General features: G+C 36.3%; 1 protein-coding gene across 3 annotated transcripts in view; it reads right to left on the bottom strand.

Annotated features, from left to right (window-relative positions):
• Positions 1–13,820, bottom strand: part of MARCH1 (membrane associated ring-CH-type finger 1) — a 1,103,404-nt gene that overhangs the window by 1,086,806 nt on the left and 2,778 nt on the right. The window lies entirely within an intron of this gene.

Genomic DNA, 13,820 nt, shown 5'->3' with positions numbered 1-13,820 from the left:
TCAAGGAGTCTTCAGTGTATACAAATCAATCAATGTGATACACCATATTACCAAAATAAAATATAACAGCAAGGACTTTCCTGGCAGTCCAGTGGCTAAGACTCTTCACTACCAGTGCAAGGGGCCAAGGTTTGATCTCTGGTTAGGGAATTATATACCAAATGCCAAAACTAAAAGTTCACTTGCCACAACTAAAGATCCCACACACCACTACAAGGATGGAACATCCTACAAGCTGCAACTAAGACCTAGCACAGCCAAATAAATATATAAATAATTTTTTTGGAAAGAATAAAAACAATATAATGATCTCAGAAGATGTAGTAAATGCTTTTGACAAAATTCAACACTCATTTATGATAAAAACTCTCCAGAAAGTGGGAATAGAGGGAACTTATGTCAACATAATAAAGGTTATATAAAAAAAAAAAACAAAAACAAAAACCCAGAGCAAATATCACTCTCCATGGTGAAAAAGTAAAACCATATCCTCTAAGGTCAGGAACAAGACAAGGATGTTGACTCTTGCTGCTTTTATTCAAGATAGTTTTGGAAATCCCAGCCATGGCAATCAGAGAAGTAAAATAATACAAATTGGAAAAGAAAAGTAAAACTGTCACTGTCTGCGGATAACATGATACTATGCATGCTGCTGCTGCTAAGTCGCTTTAGTCATGTCCGACTCTGTGTGATCCCATAGATGGCAGCCCACCAGGCTCCCCCATCCCTGGGATTCTCCAGGCAAGAACACTGGAGTGGGTTGCCCTTTCCTTCTCCAATGCATGAAAATAAAAAGTGAAAGTGAAGTCACTCAATCGTGTCTGACTCTTAGCGACCCCATGGACTGCAGCCTACCAGGCTCCTCCGTTCATGGGATTTTCCAGGCAAGAGTACTGGAGTGGGGTGCCATTGCCTTCTCTGATCCATAAATATGCTGCCAGAAAGCTAACAGAACTAGTCAATGAAATTGTTAAATTTGCAAGATGCCAATTTAATACACATAAATATATTACATTCCTATACACTAACAATGAAAGATCAGAAAGAGAAATTAAGGAAACTATCCCATTTACTATTGCAACACAAATAATAAGATACCTAAGCATAACACAACCTAAGGAGGCAAAAAATATGTACTCAAAAAACTATAAGATACTGATGAAAGAAATCAATGTTCATGGATTAGAATAATCAATATTGTAAAAATGACTATAGGACCCATTACAACATACAGATTCAATACATCCCATATCAAATCACCAAGGAAATTTTTCACAGAATTAGAACAAAAAATTTTACAATTTGTATGGAAACACAAAAGCCTTTGAATACCCAAAGCAATTTTGAGGGAAAAAAAAAAATGTAGCTGGAGGAATCATGCTTCTCTGTCTTTAGACTATATTACAAAGCTACAATCATCAAGATAATATGGTATTGGCACAAAAACAGGAATATAGATCAATGTAACAGGAAAGAAAACCTAGTGTTAAACCCACTTATCTATGATTACCAAATTTATGATAAAGGAGGCAAGGATATGCTGGAAAAACTGGACAGTTATGTGTAAAAGAATAAAGTTAGAACACTCTCTAACACAAAAATAAAATGGATAAATGACCTAAATGTAAAGCTAATCACTACAAAACTCTTAGAGGAAAACACAGGTAGAATATCCTTTGACATAAATCTTAGCAAGATCTTTTTTGACCCAACTCTTAGAGTAATGAAAATAAAAACAAAAATAAACAACCTAATTAAACTAAAAAGCTTTTGCACAGCAAACAAAACCATAAATAGGACAAAAAGACAATCTTTAGAATGGGATAAAATGTTTACAAATGAAGCAACTAACAATGGATTCATATCCAAAACATACAAACAGCTCATGCAGCTTCAATATCTAAAAACAAATTACCCAATGAAAAAATGAGAGGAAGGATTAAATAGATATTTCTCCAAAGACATAGAAATGACCAAAAAAACACAAGAAAAGGTGCTCAACATCAAACAATAATCCAAAAAGATACACGCACCCCAATGTTCATTAAAGCACCATTTACAATAGTCAGGACACAGAAGCAACCTAAAGGCCCCTCATCAAAAGGATGGATAAAGTAGTTGGGGGTACATATATACAATGTAAAAGTACTCAGCCACACAAAGGAATAAAATTGTGATATTTGCAGAGATGTGAACAGATCTAGAGACAGAGTGAAGTAAGTCAGAAAGAGGAAAAGAAAAATGATACAGATGAACTTATTTGCAAAGAGAAATAGAGACACAGATGAAGAGAATGGACATATGGTTGTAAAAGGGAGACCGGTGAAGTGGGATGAATTGGGAGATTGGTGTATATATAGTGTATATATATATACACTATTGATGCCATGTATGAAGTAGATAACTTATGAGAATGTACTGTATTGCTCAGGGAACCTTACTCACTGCTCTATCATGACATAAATGGGAAAGAAATCCAAAAAAAGAAAGGATATGTGTGTGTGTGTGTGTGTGTGTAGCTGATTCACCTTACTTTACAGCAGAAATTAACACAACACTGTAAACAACTGTACTCCTATAAATATTAATTTTAAAAAGAAAGAAACATATCTGAAAAAATTATAAGTCATTGCAGCAGTGTAAAAGCCAAAACAAAACGAAGGGAGAAAGAAGTACCCATGGAACATTTTGTTACTTGTTTTTATACAATGAAACACCCTAGAATTGAACAGCTTAAAAGTGTTAACAGTAGAGTCATCATGTGATCCAGCAATCCAAGAAATGTGGTCGCTGTATCAAAGGGACATGTAAACCCTGTGTTCCTTGCAGCATTATTCATGAGTCAGGACATGGAAACTGCCTGTGTCTGCTGATAGACAAATGGATAAGAAATGTGATATAGACAAGTATATATTAATAAATATATAGCTATTTATATATGTGTATGTATTTGGAATATTGGAGAAGGAAATGGCAACCCACTCCAGTACTCTTGCCTGGAAAATCCCGTGGACAGAGGAGCATGGTGGACTACAGTCCACGGGGTTGCAAAGAGTCGGACATGACTGAGCGACTTCACTTTTGGAATATTATTGAGTCATAAAAGAAGTTGTTGTTCAGTCACTCAGTCATGTCCGACTCTTTTCAACCCCATGGACTGCAGCACACCAGGCATCCATTTTAATCACAATCTCCAGGAACTTGTTCAAAATCATGTCTATTGAGTAGGTAATGCCAAACAACCACCTCTTCCTCTGTTGTCCCCTTCGCCTCTTGCCTTCAATCTTTCCAAACATCATTGTCTTTTCTAATGAGTCTGCTCTTCACATCAGGTGGCCAATATTGGAGCTTTAGTTTCAGCATCAGTCCTTCCAATGAATATTCAGGGTTCATTTCCTTTAGGATTGATTGGTTTGATCTCCTTGCAGTCCAAGGAACTCTCAAGATTCTTCACCAACACCACAGCTCAGAAATTCTTTGGTGCTCAGCCTTCTTTATGGTCCAACTCTCATCTATACATGACTACTGGAAAGACCATACCTTTGACTATATGTACCTTTATTGGCAAAGTAATGTCTCTGCTTTTTAATATTCTGTCTAGGTTAGACACAGCTTTTCTTCCAAGGAACAAGTGTCTTTTAATTTCATGGCTGCAGTCACCATCTACAGTGATACTGGAGCCCAAGAAAATAAAGTCTGTCACCATTTCCATTGTTTCCCCATCTATTTCCCATGAAGTGATCTTCGTTTTCTGAATGTTCTTAAGCCATGTTTTTCACTATCCTCTTTCACCTTCATCAAGAGGCTCTTTAGTTCCTCTTCCCTTTCTGCCATAAGGATGTTGTCATCTGCATATGCAAGGTTATTGATATTCTCCCAGCAATCTTGATTCCAGCTTGTGCTTCATCCAGCCTGGGATTTAGCAAGATGTACTCTGCATATAAGTTAAATAAGCATGGTGACAATATACAGCCTTGATGTACTCCTTCCCAATTTGGAACCAGCCTGTTCCATGTCCACTTCTAACTGTTGCCTCTTGACTTGCACGCAGGTTCCTCAGAAGGCCGGTAAGGTGGTCTGGTACTCCATCTCTTGAAGAATTTTCCACAGTTTGTTGTGATCCACACAGTCAAAGGTTTTAGTGTATCAGTCAATGAGTCAGATGTTTTTCTGGAATTCTCTTGCTTTTTCTATGATCCAACAGATGTTGGCTCCTCTGCCTTTCTAAATCCTTCTTGAACACCTGGAAGTTCTCAGTTCATGTACTGTTGAAGCCTAGCTTGGAAAATTTTGAGCATTGCTTTGCTAGCATGTGAAATGAGTGCAATTTTGTGGTAGTATGAACATTCTTTGGCACCACCTTTTGTTGGGATACAAATGAAAACTGACCTTTTCCAGTCCCATGGCCACTGTTGTGTTTTCTAAATTTGCTGGCATATTGAGGGCAACACTTTAACAGTATCATCTTTTAGGATTTGAAATAGCTCAGTTGGAATTTCATCAACTCCACTAGCCTTGTTCATAGCGGTGCTTCCTAAGGCCCAGTTGACTTCGCACTCCAGGATGTCTGGCTCTAGGTGAGTGATCACACCATCATGGGTATCTGGGTCATGAAGTATTCTTTTGTATAGTTTTTCAGTGTATTCTTGCCACCTCTTCTTAATATCTTCTGCTTCTCTTACATCCATACCATTTCTGTACTTTATTGTACCCATCTTTGCATGAAATGTCCCCTTGGTATCTCTAATTTTCTTGCAGAGATCTCTAGTCTTTCCCATTCTATTGATTTCCTCTATTTCTTTGCATTCATCACTTAGGAAGGCTTTCGTATCTTTCTTTGCTATTCTTTGCATTCACATGTGAATATCTTCCCCTTTCTCCTTTGCCTTTCACTTCTCTTCTTTCCTCAGCTATTTTTCCTAAGACACCCATTTTTCCTCTTTGCATTTCTTTTTCTTGGGGATGGTTTGATCTCCATCTCCTGTACAATGCTATGAAATCTCTGTCCATAGTTCTTCAGGCATTCTGTGTATCAGATCTAATCCCTTGAATCTATAATTGTAAGGTATTTGGCTTAGGTCATACCCACTCCAGTGTTCTTGCGTGGAGAATCCCTGGGTTGGGGGAGCCTGCTGGGCTGCCATCTATGGGGTTGCACAGAGTCGGACATCACTGAAGTGACTTAGCAGCAGCAGCAGCAGCATACCTGAATGGCCTAGTGGCTTTCCCTACTTTTTCATTTTAAGTCTGAATTTGGAAATAAGGAGTTCATGATGTAAGCCACAGTCAGCTCCTGGTCTCGTTTCTGCTGAGTGTATAGAGCTTCTCCACCTTTGCTTGCAAAGAATATAATCAATCTGATTTTATATGGATCATCTGGGGATGTCCATGTATAGAGTTGTCTCTTGTGTTGTTGGAAGAGTGTGTTTGCTATGACGAGTGAGTTCTCTTGGCAAATCTGTGTTAGCCTTTGCCCTGCTTCATTTTGTACTCCAAGACCAAACTTGCTTGTTACTCCAGGTATCTCTTGATGTCCTACTTTTGCATTCCAGTCCCCTATGGTGAAAATTATATCTTTTTTGGTATTAGTTCTAGAAAGTCTTGTAGGTCTTCATAGAATCAATCATCTTCCGTTTCTTCAGCATTAGCAGTTGGTGTATAGACTTGGATTACTGTGATACTGAATGGCTTGCCTTGGAAACAAACAGAGATCTTTCTGTCATTTTTGAGTTTGTACCCAAGTACTGCATTTCAGACCCTTTTATTGACTGTGATGGCTACTCCATTTCTTCTAAGTGATTCTTGCCCACAGTAGTAGATATAACGGTCATCTGAATTAAATTCACCCATTCTGCTCATTTTATTTCACTGATTCTTAAAATGTCAATGGTCACTCTTGCAATCTCCTGTTTGATCACTTCCAATTTATCTTGATTCGTGGACCTAACATTCCAAGTTCCTATACAATACTGTTCTGTACAGAATCAGACTTACTTTCACTACCAGACACATTCACAACTGGTTGTTGTTTCACTTCAGTGAAGCGTCTTCATTCTTTCTGGAGTTATTTCTCTGCTCTTCTCCAGTAGCATATTGGAAGTATTTTAAAAAGAAGTAAATCCTGCCAAAAATTTAAGACTAAGTGAAATAAGTCAGAGAAACGGATATTATAATTTCTCATTCATATACAGAATCTAAAAAACCCAAATGTATGTAAATAGTAGCATGATGTCTACCAGAGCCTGGGGGTTAGAAAAAATAGGTGAAGGGGTAAAAGTGTGGAAACTTCCAATTATAAGTTAAATAACTCCTAGAGATGTAATATACAGAAAGATGACCATAATTAATAATACTTCACTGTACATGTTAAACTTGCTATGAGGTAAGATCCTAAATGTCTCATCACACAAAATAAAATAAACCACCCAACTGAGCAACTGAGCACACACACATGCACACAATGATTTCACAATGTATTTTTGTTGTTGTTGTTCAGTCACTACGTTGTGTCTGATTCTTTGAGACCCCATGTATTAGCATGTCTGACTCCTCTGTCCTCTACTATATTGTCAATGCAAATTTAGTAATGACTATTATTACTATATTTATTATACAAAGACAATATAATTCTCTACCTAGAGTATGGAAGAGAACCTCCAAAAGAATCTATGAGAGGAAATAGAATAGTAAGTTTGTGGATGGGAAATCAACATGCAAAAATCAATATTTATCAACAATAGCCTTATATCTTTATAAATATCTCATTCATAATTATAATAAATGTGAGAATAATTCTTGGAATAAATCTCAAAAATGCTAAGCAATATCTTTATAGAAAAAATTATAACATGATAGAAGCACACAGAAGAACTAGGTAAAGAGATATGTATAACATATATATAATTAGAAAGGCTCTATCATAAAAATGACAGTTCTCTTAAACTATAAAATGAATGCCCTTTCAATCCCACCAAGCTGTATGTCAAAAGCTTGGAGGAAAAAAGATATCACAACCAAAGGGAAAAATTACTGAGGCATGATGATAGTTAAAAGAAGGATGCTGTTAACCACTCCTTTGTCACCACTATCTCCCAGGCTTGATGGGCAAGAGGAAGATACAGTTACAGAAAGTAGATGAAACTGGAGCTTTGTAGTGCAGTAGCCACCTTTTATCCACATGGGATATGTTCTAAAATCCATAGTGGATGCCTGAAACCTCAGATGGTATCAAACTTCACAGATACTATATTTTTCCTACAGCACTAACAGACGGATAGTGTATACAGTGCAGATATACTGAACAAAGGGATGATTCATGTCCCAGGGAGACACATGATTTCATCACACTACTCAGAATGACACACAATTTAAATCTTATAAATTGTGTCTTTCCAGAATTTTCCATTTAATATTTTCTTACAGAGGTTAAACATATAACTGAAATTGCAAAAAACAAAATCTTGGACAAGGGGGACTACCACATAGGACTTGCAGGACATAAGTGGCAGTGAATGCTACTTGGCTAGCAGATGCTCTCACTCAGCCAAGGGAGGAGATGGGAGAACAAGTCTCAAATATGCCTCCCTGAAGGTGAGGGGCTTGGGGTATTTATGGGATAAAGATGAGGCAAGGGGAAAGGTAATTGGAGGTAAGAAAAAGATGAGGTAATCATCCACACTATGAAGACATAACTTACAGGTTTTTCCATGGGATGAATGCTCAGAAAATACAGCATTAACATATTCTGAGGGTGGAGTTTTTGGCCCTTGACATCAAAGGTCACAAGTGGATACTGGAGCATGACCAGTTGGAGGGTTGATGGTCTTAACTGGCTCCAGATCAAACAGGACTGACTACAAGTTCCTAAAAAAAAAAAAAAAAAAAACTGGGAGAAACATTTATTGTTTATACTACATGACATGTAGAAGGCACACAAGTTTTTATAGAAACAAAGAGAATCTGACTAGTGAAACAGTTTACTGTTTATTAATGGCTAACTGATAACTACTTTCAGTTTCATGGAAGTGGAGTTCTTAATAAAAGATATAAAGATTAAAGACTTTATAATGTTTAAAGGATTAAAGAATTAAATACTGAATTGAGATGGGATTAGACAAATGAACCAATGGAACAGAACAAACCATCTAGAACAAACCTATAAATTAGCTTACAAATCAGGGCTGTGGGTGCTCTGAGTGGGGAGGAGATTGGTGATTCATATTTCAAATAACTACAAAAATAAATGTCAACTTTTCAACTATTTCAGATTTCAGTACAAAACACAGTTACAGCTTCAGGAGGAAACTAGAGGATAGCTTTTTAATCCCTAAGAAAAACTACCCAAACAAGTAAAACCAAAATTCATAAAGGAAATGAATAATAAAACTGAAAGTAATAAAATTTCAAAATCTCTATACAATAAATAACATTATAATATTTTAAAAGGGCCATTGGCAAAGTAAATACTTTCAATGTATATAAATGATAAAAAGTCAGTACCGAAAGTGTACAAATTTTAAATATCCAAACTGAGGGTAAAAATAACAACATATTTAAAAGATAATTTACAAAAGAGAAGAACTGAATAGTCCTTATATAAAGATGCTTAACGTACCACTCAGATGAAAGAAAATAAAATATCAATGAGATATTTAAACATACATATGCAAAACTAAGAAGTCTGATAATACATTGCTGAAGGGCATGTACTGGTACAAACAATTATGAAGAGCACCTTCATAATATCTGTGAAGAGAGATGGAACTACAAAGATATTTTGAAAATAGAAACTGCTCTCTCAAAACAGTGCACATTTTCAAAACTTTACTACATATTTAAGGAACCATATATAACATACAGAATACCTTTTTTAATTGTAAAATTATAAAAATGATGTAACATTATAATCATCTTTTACAATCTTCTTTTTCATTCAAGCTAAATTTTACATACTGATCTATGCCAACATGTATATTTCAGCTTAGTCATTTTAACTTCTATATGGTATCCAGCTACATAAATATACTATAATTTTATGATTTTTTTGATTTTTAAATTAATACAAAGATACTCTCATAAACTAGTCTTTTTGTGCCCACATGCTAGGTTTTTCTAAAAGTTAAATTGCTGTATATGTCCAGAAGTATAATTCCATACATGAAAAAGATATCCAAGAGATACAATAAAAGACAAGGCACAACACAATACACATTTATTAAAATGTATGTGTTATGATATATATAAATGTAAATATACATGATATATATGAACATAAAACGTCAGCATTTTGGCCAGGAGGAAAGTCAGTAATTTTGAGTTTGGAGAGAATTAAAGAGGGACTTTCACTTTTCACTCACGTATTTGCATATTGTTTAAATTTTTTACAACAAACCTGTTTTTATAGTGTTTTAGCTTCAAAAACATTGAAAAAATCCACATTTGTTCTTTGTTTTGTATTATGTTTATTACTCTACTATGATATATTATGGAGAAGGCAATGGCACCCCACTCCATTACTCTTGCCTGGAAAATCCCATGGATGGAGAAGCCTGGTAGGCTGCAATCCATGGGGTCGCTGAGGTCAGACACAACTGAGCGACTTCATTTTCACTTTTCACTTCCATGCATTGGAGAAGGAAATGGCAACCCATTCCACTGTTCTTGCCTGGAGAATCTCAAGGACGGTGGAGCCTGGTGGGCTGCCGTCTTTGGGGTCGCACAGAGTCAGACACGACTGAAGTGACTTAGCAGCACCATGATATATTAACAATACTTAGAAATCAGATTGATTCTATATTGTTATGAGTCACAAACTAGTAAGAACTCATTTTATAAATAAAGTTTCCTTTCTATTTATATTATCAAAGTGATATGCTCTCATTGAAAACTTTTAAAACAAAGAAAGAAAAAAAGGAAAAATAAGAGCACTCACTGTAAATTGATGCCATGTATTAATAATATTATATATTAACTCATTCATTCATTCATTTGGAAGTCATGATGGTGGTGTCTCCTGGCAATTTTCTTAGTTTCCCATGTAACTAAATTTCATCTTCAAATTTCATCTACACTTAGTAAGTACCAAGATAACTCAAAGATTAAAATGCATAATGTATATCATATCTAGCTTATATATAATAGCAAAAGTAGTGTTACTCACTCAGTTGTGTTCAACTCTTTGCAACACCATGGACTGTAGCCCACCAGGCTCTTCTGTCCATGGAATTCTCCATGCGAGAATACTGGAGGGAGTAGCCACTCCCTTTGCAAAGGATCCAACCCAGGTCTCCTTAATTGCAGGTATATTCTTTATAGTCTGAGTCACCAGGAAAGGCATAGATAGATAGATACAGATAGATAAATATCTACCTGAGAGTTTATAGACAGAATATAATATTGGCTTTAATTAATAGCATGAAGAACTTGCATTAAATACCTAATATTTATTAGGGAATTTACTCACTACCTTTAATCCTCATAAAACCCTCAGTTTAGTTCAGTTGCTCAGTTGTATCTGACTCTTTGTGACCCCATGGGCTGCAGCATGCCAGATTTCCCTGTCCATCACCAGTCCCGGAGCTTGCTCAAACTCATGTCCATTGAGTCGGTGATGCCACCTAACCATCTTATCCTCTGTTCCCTTCTCCTCTTGCCTTCAATCTTTTCCAGCATCAGGATCTTTTCCAATGAGTCAGTTTTTCGCATCAGTTGGGCAAAATATTGGAGTTTCAGCTTCAGCATCAGTCCTTTGAAAGAATATTCAGGACTGATTTCCCTCAGGATTGACTGGTTTTGATCTCCTTTCAGTCCAAGGGTCTCTCAAGAGTCTTTTCCAACACCACAGTTCAAAAGCATCAATTCTTCAGTGTCAGCCTTCTTTATAGTCCAATTCTCACATACATACATGACTACTGGAAAAACCATAGCTTTGATTAGACAGACCTTTGTCTGGCAAAGTAATGTCTAAAAACCCTAGCTGCTATTGTTTAATCACTAAGTCATGTCTGACTCTTTTGCAACCGCATGGACTGTTGCTCCTCAGGCTCCTCTGTCCTCCTCTTTCTCAGGCAAGAGTACTGGAATAGGTTTGCCACTTCCTTCTCCAGGGGATCTCCTGACCCAGGGATTGAACCCGTGTTTTCTGCATTGGCAGGTGAGTTCTTTACCACTGAGACACCAGGGAAGCCCAACAACCCTAATGGGGAGGGGTTATTATCCTTGTTTTGCAAATAAGGAAGCTGACATTCAAACAGGTTCAGCATTTTGGTTAGTGTACTTCACTAGTGAGTGGGACTTCCATATGACTTAGAATCTGAGCTTTTTCCAATTACTACTGCTTACTATTCCTCTAATAGGCCTTTCTATTTAAAAACAACTTTCAAATTGCCTTTATATAACAAATATTTCCTTAAGTAAAGTGTACAAATTGAATTATAGCAGTTTTTCACTCATTGAGGGAGAACCAACACAAAATTATTCCTTTTCTAAAAGCTCAGACACCCCTGGCACCCACATGATAAAGTGCACATGACCCTGCGGTTGCTAAAGGAGGAGGAGCCCATGCAGGTGTAAGTGGTTGTGAGCTGAATCTAGACAAATGTTGCTACCATAAAAAATAGAGAGGCAAAAAATGTGGATAACTCTTTGCTCTTCATGAAAACATATAAAAGTAAAAAGCAAAACTTGACAGTATTAAAGTGTTCTCTTCATTATTTTTTAGGACAAGTTAGTGAGGATAATCAACAATTTTCTTGAAACAATTATTTGAAACAAAATAAAAAATCTGGGAGCCCAGTAAGAAATTGCCAGACATAATGTTGTCACTTATACTGTTGAGCATGTTATTCAATGAAATTTTTGCACTAGATATAAAGTGTAACTTAGCATGAAATAGAAGATTCCTTTACATCATTTTTCTCTATAAATAAATTTATCATAAATAAATAAATAAATAAATATATATATATATATATATATATATATATATATATATAGCCAACATCCACTGGATCATGGAAAAAACAAGAGAGTTCCAGAAAAACATCTATTTCTGGTTTATTGACTATGCCAAAGTCTTTGACTGTGTGGATCACAATAAACTGGAAAATTCTGAAAGACATGGGAATACCAGACCACCTGATCTGCTTCTTGAGAAATTTGTATGCAGGTCAGGAAGCAACAGTTAGAACTGGACATGGAACAACAGACTGGTTCCAAATAGGAAAAGGAGTACGTCAAGGCTGAATATTGTCACCCTGCTTATTTAACTTATATGCAGAGGACATCATGAGAAACGCTGGACTGGAAGAAAACACAAGCTGAAATCAAGATTGCTGGGAGAAATATCAATAACCTCAGATATGCAGATGACACCACCCTCATGGCAGAAAGTGAAGAGGAACTAAAAAGCCTCTTGATGAAGGTGAAAGTGGAGGGTGAAAAAGTTGGCTTAAAGCTCAACATTTAGAAAATGAAGATCATGGCCTCTGGTCCCATCACTTCATGGAAAATAGATGGGGAAACAGTAGAAACAGTGTCCGACTTTATTGTTTTGGGCTCCAAAATCACTGCAGATGGTGACTGCAGCCATGAAATTAAAAGACGCTTGCTCCTTGGAAGGAAAGTTATGACCAACCTAGATAGCATATTCAAAAGCAGAGACATTACTTTGCCAACAAAAGTTCATCTAGTCAAGGCTATGGTTTTTCATGTGGTCATGTATGGATGTGAGAGTTGGACTGTGAAGAAGGCTGAGTGCGGAAGAATTGATGCTTTTGAACTGTGGTGTTGGAGAAGACTCTTGAGAGTCCCTTGGACTGCAAGGAGATCCAACCAGTCCATTCTGAAGGAGATCAGCCCTGGGATTTCTTTGGAAGGACTGATGCTAAAGGTGAAACTCCAGTACTTTGGCCAGCTCATGTGAAGAGCTGACTCATTGGAAAAGACTCTGATACTGGGAGGGATTGGGGGCAAGAGGAGAAGGGGATGACAGAGGATGAGATGGCTGGATGGCATCACTGACTCGATGGACATGAGTCTGAGTGAACTCTGGGAGTTGGTGATGGACAGGGAGGCCTGTGATTCACGGGGTCGCAAAGAGTTGGACACGACTGAGCGACTGATCTGATCTGATCTGATACATGTGGAGAAAAGTATTAAAAAATAACAAACATCTACAAAACAAATCAAATTTAAACAGAATTTATCACTTTGAAAATTTGCTTCAGATACTTATTTTTTTCCATTCAAGAATTATTTCCTTTTTTCTATAAAAATAAATCATACTTATGATTATATGAAAATACAGTTAAAAATAAATAAACTAACCCATACTCGTATGACTACTGTCAATATTTTGAATATTTTTATTTATTATTTAAAGAAAAACAGATGATTGTAACTAGACTTCAAATTCTAAGATCTCTTTTCATGTCCCCAAAATAGATTTTTGGGCTTTCTGGGTTACTGGGAAATATGCAATGAAAAATAAATTAATACTTACTGCATCATTATTAACAATTTCTGTAAGTTGACAGCTATGGTTAATCCTCATAGCAAAAGTCCATGAAAATAGTGTCTATTATCACTGCTTTTCAGATATTTTTTCTAACTTTTGGTCTAGAAAAAATAGCAGAGGGGAATTTTCTAAGTTTGCTTTTCTGAATCTAGGGGTGGTTATCCTCCATGATGAACATCATAAAGAACAAATCAATAGTCCCAGGCTTTTCCTTTTAAACTTGTTATTCATTATCTTAATAATCTTCCAGTTAATTCCCCCATATGTCTAATTCTTTGTCTTTGTTCCTGGCACAAATTTTTTT

The sequence above is a fragment of the Bos indicus x Bos taurus genome, chromosome 6 (assembly GCF_003369695.1).
Source record: "Bos indicus x Bos taurus breed Angus x Brahman F1 hybrid chromosome 6, Bos_hybrid_MaternalHap_v2.0, whole genome shotgun sequence".
Taxonomy (NCBI): Eukaryota; Metazoa; Chordata; class Mammalia; order Artiodactyla; family Bovidae; genus Bos; species Bos indicus x Bos taurus.
The sequence above is the reverse complement of the archived record's forward strand: the minus strand, read 5'-3'. Positions and strand labels throughout refer to the sequence as shown.